The 10,801-nt window shown below is 31.0% G+C and overlaps 1 long non-coding RNA gene across 1 annotated transcript; it reads right to left on the reverse strand.

Annotated features, from left to right (window-relative positions):
* Window positions 1-2,645: 2,645 nt before the first annotated feature.
* On the reverse strand, window positions 2,646-8,011 carry LOC105335740 (uncharacterized). The gene is made up of 4 exons (XR_010713600.1): window positions 7,827-8,011; window positions 7,349-7,457; window positions 3,364-3,530; window positions 2,646-3,225 (listed from the first exon to the last, which is right to left on the reverse strand). It is a non-coding gene; the product is annotated as an uncharacterized lncRNA (long non-coding RNA).
* Between the last annotated feature and the right edge of the window lie 2,790 nt (window positions 8,012-10,801).

A 10,801-nucleotide genomic window follows, 5' to 3' on the forward strand; every position in this document is an offset into this window, starting at 1 on the left:
GGTATATATTCCTGTCAGGAAAATAAACAATTAAAAATCTATATCTTTGTAACGAGAAGGAATTCACCATTGTAATTTACAGATTAAGGATAACTTTTATAAGTAGACAAATACATGCGTTTTCACTGTCATTCAAAATTGACGTAAATTATAGCGTGTATAGCTTTAAACATATTGGAACGGCGCCGCGATCATGAAAACCGGGAAATTGCGGGAAATTGAACAAATACCCTAATAGTATCAATGCATTTAATAAAAGAAATGATTTCATTTTCTTCCTTACATTTTTATAGCTATAAATAAGATGAACGTATATCTACTCAGTTTAAATTTATTAACTACATGTAAGAAAGCCTACTATAGTGAACCTAACGGTTTCCATTTAGGTATAATATATTTTTGTTCACAGAAGACCAAGTTCCGTATTTCATTCTAAATACATGCCTGCATGTAATTTATAAATGAGATATAATTGATTGTTACAAACTGAATGGTTTGTCAAAATCTTTTCAAGTAAACACATTCAATACAGTGATTCAATATCCACTGATATATAGGATATAAAAACGCCCATATATATGTAAGTTGCCGTGGCGCAGAGGATGTATGATGATGCTAGTAAACTACGGGTCCCAGGTTCAATTCTCGCCGTGGCCGTTTTTTTTTAATGTTTTTTTTTCATTTTTCTTTCTAGAACAAAAACCGTTTTAATACCTTTTCTTTCATAAAGTTAATACATTTTGTTGGAAATTAAGCACAATATTGAATTAATTTTTTTTAATGGCTTAAAGGTGGCTTAAAGGTAGCTTAAAGGTGGCTTAAAGGTGGCTTAAAGAAGTTTGGACATTAAGGACCTATAAGTTGTCCTTAAAGATGGCTTAAAGGTGGCTTAAAGATAAGCCATCTTTACGCTTTCTTTAAGTCACCTTTAAGCAATACATATAGCTAAAAGGTAGCATAAAGATGGCTTAAAGATCGTCTTTAAGATACCTTTAAACACCTTTAAGCTATCTTTAAGGAGGACTTAAAGATGGTCATTCATCCTGTGTAAGTTTTTGTCAATAATAGGAATTTTTGTGTGTTGCTCTATTCGACCTCCCTCTGGGAGTCTTAGACCTTTCATCTTCAGCTCTTGCTATTGACGCCGAATAACCAAAAACTCTTTAAATGAAGAATGTGCCCCAATTTTAGATCACGTTTGCTTGTCGATTACTGAAGTAAAGGTTTTATTCCACGATCTGAAAATCGGACAGAAGGTCTTCTCGTTGCTCGCAACGAGATCGTGTCTAGTTATTATACTGTTCGACGGTTTTCATGTTTTGTTTGTTATTTAGCCTTTATATTATATAATACATTTAAAATTCATTTATTTGTTTTATATAAATGTAAAAACAATAAAATTTGGCTTGTATTGATGCAGTGACGTCTAAATATTTAAAAAGATCAGATCCTTTTTGAAACTTATGAAATATATATATATGAAGAATAAAATATCCAATAAGATATATAACTGAAATAGCTTGATTATCTTTATAGCAAATTATATATCAAATATTCACGAACTGATACAAAGACTTAAACTTTTGAATCTTTTATACCTTATTACCTAGGGTGGCTCTATACAACACTATTGATGACACAGTACGCAAAGAAGTAAATCTGGAAGCATGCAATTCCGGTACTGGCTGATTTCAACCGAGGCAAATTGTATGGGGACCGCTCTTTTGAAAAAAAAGAGTTAAATTAATAGATTTTATTTGATAATTAGAATATTCATTATGTATATGTAAGGTGGTATGAGACACCTTTATGTTTTGTCGTATTATTTATCGAAATGATAACATCAAGTATTATTTTATTAATAGTTTCTCTCCCATCATTGTCATCTTTCAGCGTAGCGCGGTGGGTCAGATGATTCACTACGGACCTCTCATGAGTTCGAATCCCGCTGAGGATTAGAATTTTTTTTTACATTTCCAAAGATTTCTTAAACTTTTTTTGGTTAATTATTGTGATAGAAAATTTTAAACAGGTGAAAGTATTTCAATAATAATGTACTTCAATCCACTATATAAATCGACAGATAAAAGTTAACTTTTTAAAATTTATTTTACAAAAACACAAAAAACATTTAAAAATTCTTTAAAAATACCTATAGTAGCAATATTATTCTTTAATATTTGATATGTATATGTTGTGCGGTTTTCTATCGAAAATTGGAATAAACTGTGGGTGTAGAATGCCACCTTAAGTCGGGAACAAACTGAAACTAGTAATATTCAAATTTCTTCTTACTTTATAATTACAATTGCTCGACAAAATAAAATCAAAACAACACTTCATGTCAAAGAAGATGTGCACTGCTTCAGTAAGGCAATCAACATAACCAAATAAGTAGGCGTCTACCATGTGGATTGTTACAACGACAGTGGATTTAAAACACATCTCCATTTGTTCACGTCCATTGGTTCAATCGTTCAAGAGAAGTAACGAAAATTGTTTCATACATTGATAACATTCTGGAAATTGTCAGTTGTTCTGCAGCCCAGATGCTTGTCAAACTGAATAGTGTATTATGACAACAACGGTAATTATGAGGAGCCACTCAGTCTGAGACCTTTGCACATTTGTGATAATTAATGAAATTGTTCTTTTTAAATTTTATTCAATGTTTGAAAAAAAGTCTTTTAAAATCAAAGAAGGAAAAATAGTAAAATACTTGGTAAATGAATAATAACAAACTGTCACCAAACTCAGCATATCAAAGACACACAAGTACAATAAAATAAGCGTAAAAAACTGATTATTAATATTCATACCATAGCACAACTAAAGTCAATCATATTCAGAATACAAATGCTGTCATGTTAAATTGATGTTCCAAATTTCGCCCATAAAATAATCAAGGTTATTAAAAAAAATGGTCATATATCTGTATGTAGCTCAAATGCAATGGAAACTGTAAGCAAATGTTTTAGGACAAATAATCAAAAAAATTCAATGATCTTGATATAAATATTAATGGTCAATTCAAGAATCGAAAACAGCAAATTACTTGAAATCATTATAAAAACGACTGCCTAGCGAAATAAAAAAAATTCGCGTAAAATAAGGAATCTGCAGTGTCCTATCCATTTTGAGAGAAAACTTGCTGTCCACTCGAATACGATGGTGGCGGATAGGGGTGAGCAGGAGCTGGTGGCTGTTGATATCCTTGTTGTGTAGCTGAAATTATATAGCAGTGTACAAAATGTACCATGTAGATAATGAAATCCAAACTGAACATTTTATATTAACAGATGTAGATAAGCTCAAGATCAAAAAGAGACTTTTAATCTTAATTTTTTTTTTAAAATTACATACTTGAACTAGTATAAACCGCAGGCTGCTGAGGGCGCACCATGACTTGGCCGCGGTTTTGCTTTTTGCATATTTTGCCACACACAAAAGCAACAAAGGTGCAAAAAGCAACCAGCCCAAAAATACCTCCAATTACTCCGCCAGCTATCGTTCCAGCCGAAGACGAAGAACTAATATAAACATATATGCTCTGCTTATTGAAATGATAAATAATGAAAAGGAGATGTGCGGTGATCTTGTTCATCTGAGAACAGAAATGTAAACTTTACTTGAAATGCATTGTTTTTGGCCAAAACTGAAAATAAATGTTGTCAAAAGATGAGAAAGAAACAAATATGAGGTTTTACATTTTGTTTTGTATGCAATTTGCGCACTCAAGAATATAGCAATGCCTTCTAAATCGCTTAAAACAGCTGTAGATTTCTGTTGAAGGCTTTGAAAATCTGATAATTGAGAAAAGGGTTTATGGGTATCTTCTCTACAACCGCTGTTTATAAAAAGGTTAAATCTTGCATTTTATTTGGTTAGTATCTTTGCCTTAAAATAGGGTAACCGATTTCCATCAGAACGTCTTTGTTTATGGCGGCGCATTGACGTTTCATTTTCATAAAAAAAGAAAATTGTAAATACTTAACAATCTATGTTGAATGTGACAGACATCTCCCAAAAAACAACAAGGTTTATTTTTCTGTTATATAAGTATAATTTAAATTCATATCTTTTAAGAAGAAGGGAAGGGGTCTAAAATATTAAATAAAATATATACCCATATTTTTCAAGAATATTATAACTTCAATGCAGTCCTAAATACACTGAGAATACCTTTTGAGAATTAACGTTTTTGAGACCCGTTTTAAGAATAAAGTACCCTCTTTGAAAACATAGTTATAAATTAAATAAGGAAATTTAAACATTTTCCCCCACAAATGGTTATAAAGTGGACACTAATGCCATGCTTTATATTTATTTATAGATTTCGTAACTTTCAATTTCAATCTGTAGCTGTGCTGTTCTAAGTCCTAAAAGATTTATATGGCATTGGTAGTCTGCTCATGAATGCCTAATTGGTATACAGAAAATATGTATATGTAGTACCTCATAGTTATTTTTTTTTATTTTATCTTTTGACAACATATTTAGTCAGTTTCAGGCAGAAGCAAGCCTTTTCAAGAAATGTTTACAGTTTTATCCTCAAATGTACAAGATGGCCGCACATCCCCCTTGAAAATCATTGACAGATATAAAAACAAAATGAATACATAAAAGAAGTTAAAATGAAAGAAAACATAACATCAAATTGATAATAAAATTAGATCATTTGATCAGCTTTGTTAAAATCTGAGCGACGTCTTATGCTAAATATTTCTGTAGCTGGACTAAAATGAAATCATTCCTTTCTTTTTATTCTAATAATAAGCTAATGAAACAACATAACATTCATTGCTTTTAAGAATTGGTTTTTATCAACTTTATAAACTATAAAATTATATTTAAATCATTTTCAGCTACTTAAGCTAGAGGGAAGATAAGGTGCTATGGAGGAGTAAGTCTCATCTGCTAACTGGTCACATCTGCCGTGTACTCATTGTCGTAATAAAAAAACCCGCAAAAATCAGTAGACAATTCGGTGATTAATTATAGCCTTACATGAGGCATAAACTCCATTCAACTTTTAAAAAAAAAGAAAAAAATAAATACTCCCCCCCCCCAAGAAAAAAAACCCACAGCTAGCTAACTTAAGTATACATGCAATTTCTGAATCGAATGTATAGACATAAGAATTTAACATATTTGTCGCCAACCACGTAACTTACGATACAATGTCAACTCTGCCAATTTTTCTGTTTGTTAAGAATTTTCATATTTATTTATGTTCCATTGCACTTTAATATTACCACAGTCCCTAAAAATTAATCTTTTAGGAAAAATCCAGACGTCACTGGTTTTTTAGTGAAATCCATTTATAGCCTTTAAAATCTTTATCTGAAGACGTTCAACTATTTACCTTTACGTTTTTGTTTTTTCAGTCACCTAATTTAACATGTTGTAAAAGCACAGTTACTTAAATGAAATAGAAATTAAGAACTTATGAAGACATATATATCGATGTAAAGTTTAAATTTCAACCAGCTTAAATTTATACAACAATCTCAGAAAACATCAGTGTAGCTGAAAACGAAGAACAAATTCTATCTACAGATGAACTTGAATTGATTTTGTAGACTGGAACCTATTTCGTAACCAATTGGCATTTTGTTTAAATTTACTTCCTAGTAACCTGATACTGAATCCTCCTCTAGGACTTTGAAATGAACCCCTAGACTTGATTTACATTCATTGCGTATTTCATAAGCAATCGATTGTAGGTCACAAAGCTTTTGAAACTGACAAAGTTGAGATATATTTACCTTTGACGTTGTAATTCAATTTTATGCGAACCAATGATATGATATAATGTTGGTAAGAAATTTCAGCAAGCATGAAGAATATGGAGGATTAAATAGTACAAATGCCCATTTTGTTGATTCATATAATGCAATTTCAATGTTTATAATTAAATCTGTTCATTAAGGTTCTAATAGAAATTAGAAAAAAAAACTACATTTATAAGCATATACAATTTTGAATATTTTAACAAACAATAAGAAAAAAACTATATACATGTATTTTTGGAGGGATCAAATTAACATCCTCAAAAGTCTAGTTGAAAAGGTTATCTAGAGTCTGTTGCTCTACCATTTCACATTTCAGTCACAACATAATGTATTCGTAATAATAAATGCGACCTTGGCCATAAGTTTACGTACGTGTATTTTTTTTCTTAAACATACAATTGTTGGGATACAAAATGGTGGGTTTAATGTATAGCGGGTCATCCCCCCACAGTTTTGTTGATGTTTTATCATTATACCTTATCTAATGTTTTAGACTATGACAACAATATAGAGGGGTCCTCTCTAAGAAAGAACATGCAACAAAGTTCTAAAATATGACACAATATTGAACTTTGGATAGGCAAGCGCCAGTTAAAATCAATATATTCCAAGTACTGAGTATTTTAAAGCGTAACAATTCAAGTTAGTGTTAAATATACATTGTTTTGAAAATGTTTTTGAAATATTTTTAATTTGTAGTTCATCCGTCTTTTTTTTTTTAGTCATTTTACACTCCTTGCGTACCCATCTTATCTAAGTAACAACCTCGTATAAAACCAGCGTTACATGAAACAAAGACAGCTTTTATCTATAGACGAACTAGATTTGATTTGTAGAATCCTATTTGGGATTCAATTGCATTCTGTTTTTTCAAATATTTACTTCCTAGTATCTTAACTTATCAGTCCTATAATAGGGCGATAGAATGATTCACTTGCCGACCAGACCACTATTTAAATTTCTGTTGACAACTTTTTCGCATTCACATTTGATATGTGATTATATTCCGCTCTCAGGTTAAAAAAACCCCGAATCCTTTCATAAAATTCCTACTTACGATTTGTGTAAGAATATAATTATTTATCAACGTATCCGTATTCAGTTTTGTAGCAAAATGAAGATGAAGAAACTTTTAAATGCCAAATTCAAAGTGCAAAATCATCAAAATTCATAATGTGAAAGATGAGTAGGAGAAAAAAATTTAAATTTTTACTGGAGAAATTGAACTGGCAACAGGATTTATTAAATACTAATTTTTGTTGTTGACTTGATCAATAAAATGTCACGTTCAATTAAAATGCAATATTTAAAACACGTATTGATACTTTGCCCTATAAATACCTTTAAATACCCTTTGACTATGATTTTCACTATCTTCTTAAGTTAATGCTATGTATTTTATTGAAACCTAAGCATACACATGTACATTGTAAGAAAAAAAGAGTTTTAAAAATATAAATATAATAGCTAAATTACATGTAATCATACTTTTCATTTTAAATGGTAAATGTGTAATGATAAATTTAAGTATAAGTTACAAACGTCTTACTTACCTCGACGATGAGTAGTAGTAGTAATAATAGTAACAGCGCTGTCTTGTCGTATAGTATGTATAACTGTAGTAGTAATAGCAGTAATAAGAGCAATGCGCCGGAACTGACACTGTAAACATTGTAATTTTACTGTAATTAAAGCGATACTTTCAAATCGTCGTATTATACATTTATCACCTATCCATAAATATGCAGTAGATATAAGGAAAGTATTAAATATTTTTATATTGAAATGTTTTGTTCTTATAAAGGATAATTGGATATTTACTTATAATTGCTGAAATAAAGCTAGCTATGATATTCTAGATATTAGATGATACCCCACAGGGGTATACAGGTATTTTTTAAAATATAGAACCACATTTTGAGACAAATGTAGATTGATTTCACATTTTGTGCGTATTAAATCATTATTGAGATGATTTTAAAAGTTTACAAGAATTAACTAGAACACGCCAGTTTTATGTAAAATACTTACAAAAAACCAGAAACAGTTTCAAAACTGAATCAAGTCGTCTAAGTTGCGACATCCTTTTAAGAACAGTAGATACTAGCAAAAACTACTTTCTCACGACAAGTGCTGCTCATGCAATGAACACTTTAGAAAAGGTTTTCCGATTTTACATTTAAGTTAAAGTTGACAATCCTTGAAATTTATTTAAACCGCGATAAATCCTTATCTTTTATGTCTGTTGAACCCTTACGTTTATCATACCGCTTTTGGTGTATGTACGTATTACACCGTGAACAATCACACATGTGGGAACTGTGATCGGTGTAGCGCGGGAATCGTGATTTTGAAGCGGTGAAAGTAATTCATCAAGTATTCTAAGACATATGTATAAGAAAAGTTAATTTGATAACCAAAAGTATTGCACTGAAGAGGGTGGTTATTGAGAAACTCCGCCTAGTAACATGGGAGTTGCGATATCTTTCGAAAAGCTCAAACACTTCGACAAATACACAGGTGGGGAATGTGCCACGTATAATTTTCAATATTTTAATTAATTCTGAAAAATTTCAAAACCTACTGCAAAAGCATACTACCAAAACTAGTCACTGTGGATTGATAAACAATATTCTTTACAAAAAACAATCACATTTGAAAAGTATTTTAAGTAAAACTTCTCCGCTCTTAAAATTATTGCCAACAATGAAACTAGGTTTTAGCCAATATAAGATAACGACATATCGGGTTCCGTAAATGTCATTTATTGAACAATGACGTTGAAAATAAAACATAATGCATAAAAATATTGGGAGGCCACTCGAAACAACATATACTAAAATATTTGACAAGATTGGTTACATATCATAACTCACAATATGACAATTGTAACAAGGAGAACCTCCCAAACCAAAGCTATAATACAAAAGGCAAAATAGGTGGCCAAAAATGTATGCCATGCCATGACAAATTATTTATTGAAAGTATAAAGGTGGTAAAAATGTAGCTGGGGTGGAGGAGGGTAGAGCTAAAATCGAGAAAACAAAAGAAAAATGAAGATGCTGAGCTGTGATTGGCTACAATTGTAAACACTGGGGCCCCACACAGGGTACTTGTTTTACATACATCTATACATAATTGGGGCCTCCAGTAAGATGTACAACAAATAGCAATCAAACTTCGAACTTTACATAAAAAAAATTATTACCATAAATTTAATTTTAACTTAAACTTCTCCGCTCTTAAAAATACTGCCAACAATGAAGCTCGGTTTTTTGCCAATGAAAGATAAGTTCTCCGGTTTTAACCTCAAGTTTTCATTTTTCACATCCGTTAAAGAAAATTTTTGAGACGACATATAAACGAATGTCCCAACACACAAACCCGAATTGGCTTTATTGTTTTAAAAAAACAATCGGTCACGTGACCCACGTTATAAGTCTCCACACAGAAACACAAGCACGATTATAAATATGCAAACACACTGAGAGTGCAAAAGTAGCTCATTGATGTAAAAGATTAAGTTAATATTATACCTGAAGATGGCAAGGATTATAATCAAGACACCCCTTAAGATACAACACAGAATACGCAAAATAAGTAGAGCTAAAATTACAGCCGCCACTATCGAGAAAACAAAAGAATAATGAAGATGCTGAGCTGTGATTGGCTACAATTGTAAACACTGGGGCCCCACACAGGGTACTTGTTTTACATACATCTATACATAATTGAGGCCTCCAGTGGGATGTACAACAAATAGCAATCAAACTTCGAACTTTACATAAAACAATTTATTACCATAAATTTAATTTGTTTCAAATCGATGTTGCGTATGTACCTCATAATCTTGTGGCAAAGGGGGACCACTTATTAATTAACACTTATTAATATAATTATTATACAAACATTCACATGCCCGCCATTTATAATATTTTCTTTATGAAAGTATACAATCTATTTTTATGTATCAAAACGCTTTGCACAGAATGGCGGTTCACTGTCACAACAACGTTATTATCGTTGTTTTCTTAAAAATGAATAGTATTTTAATGTTTTGCAGCACTGTTAAGGTCTACATTGCGCCGACCAGAAAGTACGGGAAATGTTGAATATGACATAACGCGAACTAACAAGTCGTCAAAAATGCCTCAAAATAAAATTGCTATGGGTACAAACAAATTTAACTACATTATAAAATACCTGTGTGCAACTTTGTAGTCAAATAAGTCCAAATACGTTAAATTTATAAAAAAAAACCCAGACAGATCGCGATGCATTTGTCAATGTGACGTGAAATTGTGAATTTTGACGCATATTATGTGTAGAAAGAGGCGGATTAATCAATTTTTTAACATTGGAAAATACCTTTTATACACGAACGGAGTTTTATCTTAAAACAAATATTGCACCATTCAGGGATGGGGTCAATTACAATGGAAAGTAATTAATTAAGTTACAATTACTTGCTTAAATCCTTCATTTAAATTACCATTACAATAGTTTTTAAATGTAATTAATTAAATTACAATGACTATGTAGATGTAATTAATTAAATTACAAATTACATTTATCATCAAAATTTACTAAAACCATGATTTAGCTACAACACATAATTATAAACACATAAACATTTAAGGAGGTATGTCTATAATGGGAGTAAAAGTTCGTCATAATCAAAATACTTTCACTGTTTTAGAATTTGCTAACTAACTACTCTGATAGGTAACAATTTTGGGAAAGAACAAAAATATAAATTTGTTTTTATTGTTTATTTCAAAACGAAGGTAGTCTAAGTGTAAGTGTCCCATACCACCTTTGGCATTCAATCAACATTTGAAAGTCATATCCCTAACCAACACCTATCATGTCTTAACTAAAGTATTTCCTGCATGCAAATCTATTATCCGAAAATTTTCTCCTTTGCATTTATCTCCACTTTTTAATCTTTATAAACACAATGCCAAAATACAGGCTACTCTCAGGTAGAGGGGCAGACTATTATA

Source organism: Magallana gigas, chromosome 4, assembly GCF_963853765.1.
Source record: "Magallana gigas chromosome 4, xbMagGiga1.1, whole genome shotgun sequence".
NCBI lineage: Eukaryota > Metazoa > Mollusca > Bivalvia > Ostreida > Ostreidae > Magallana > Magallana gigas.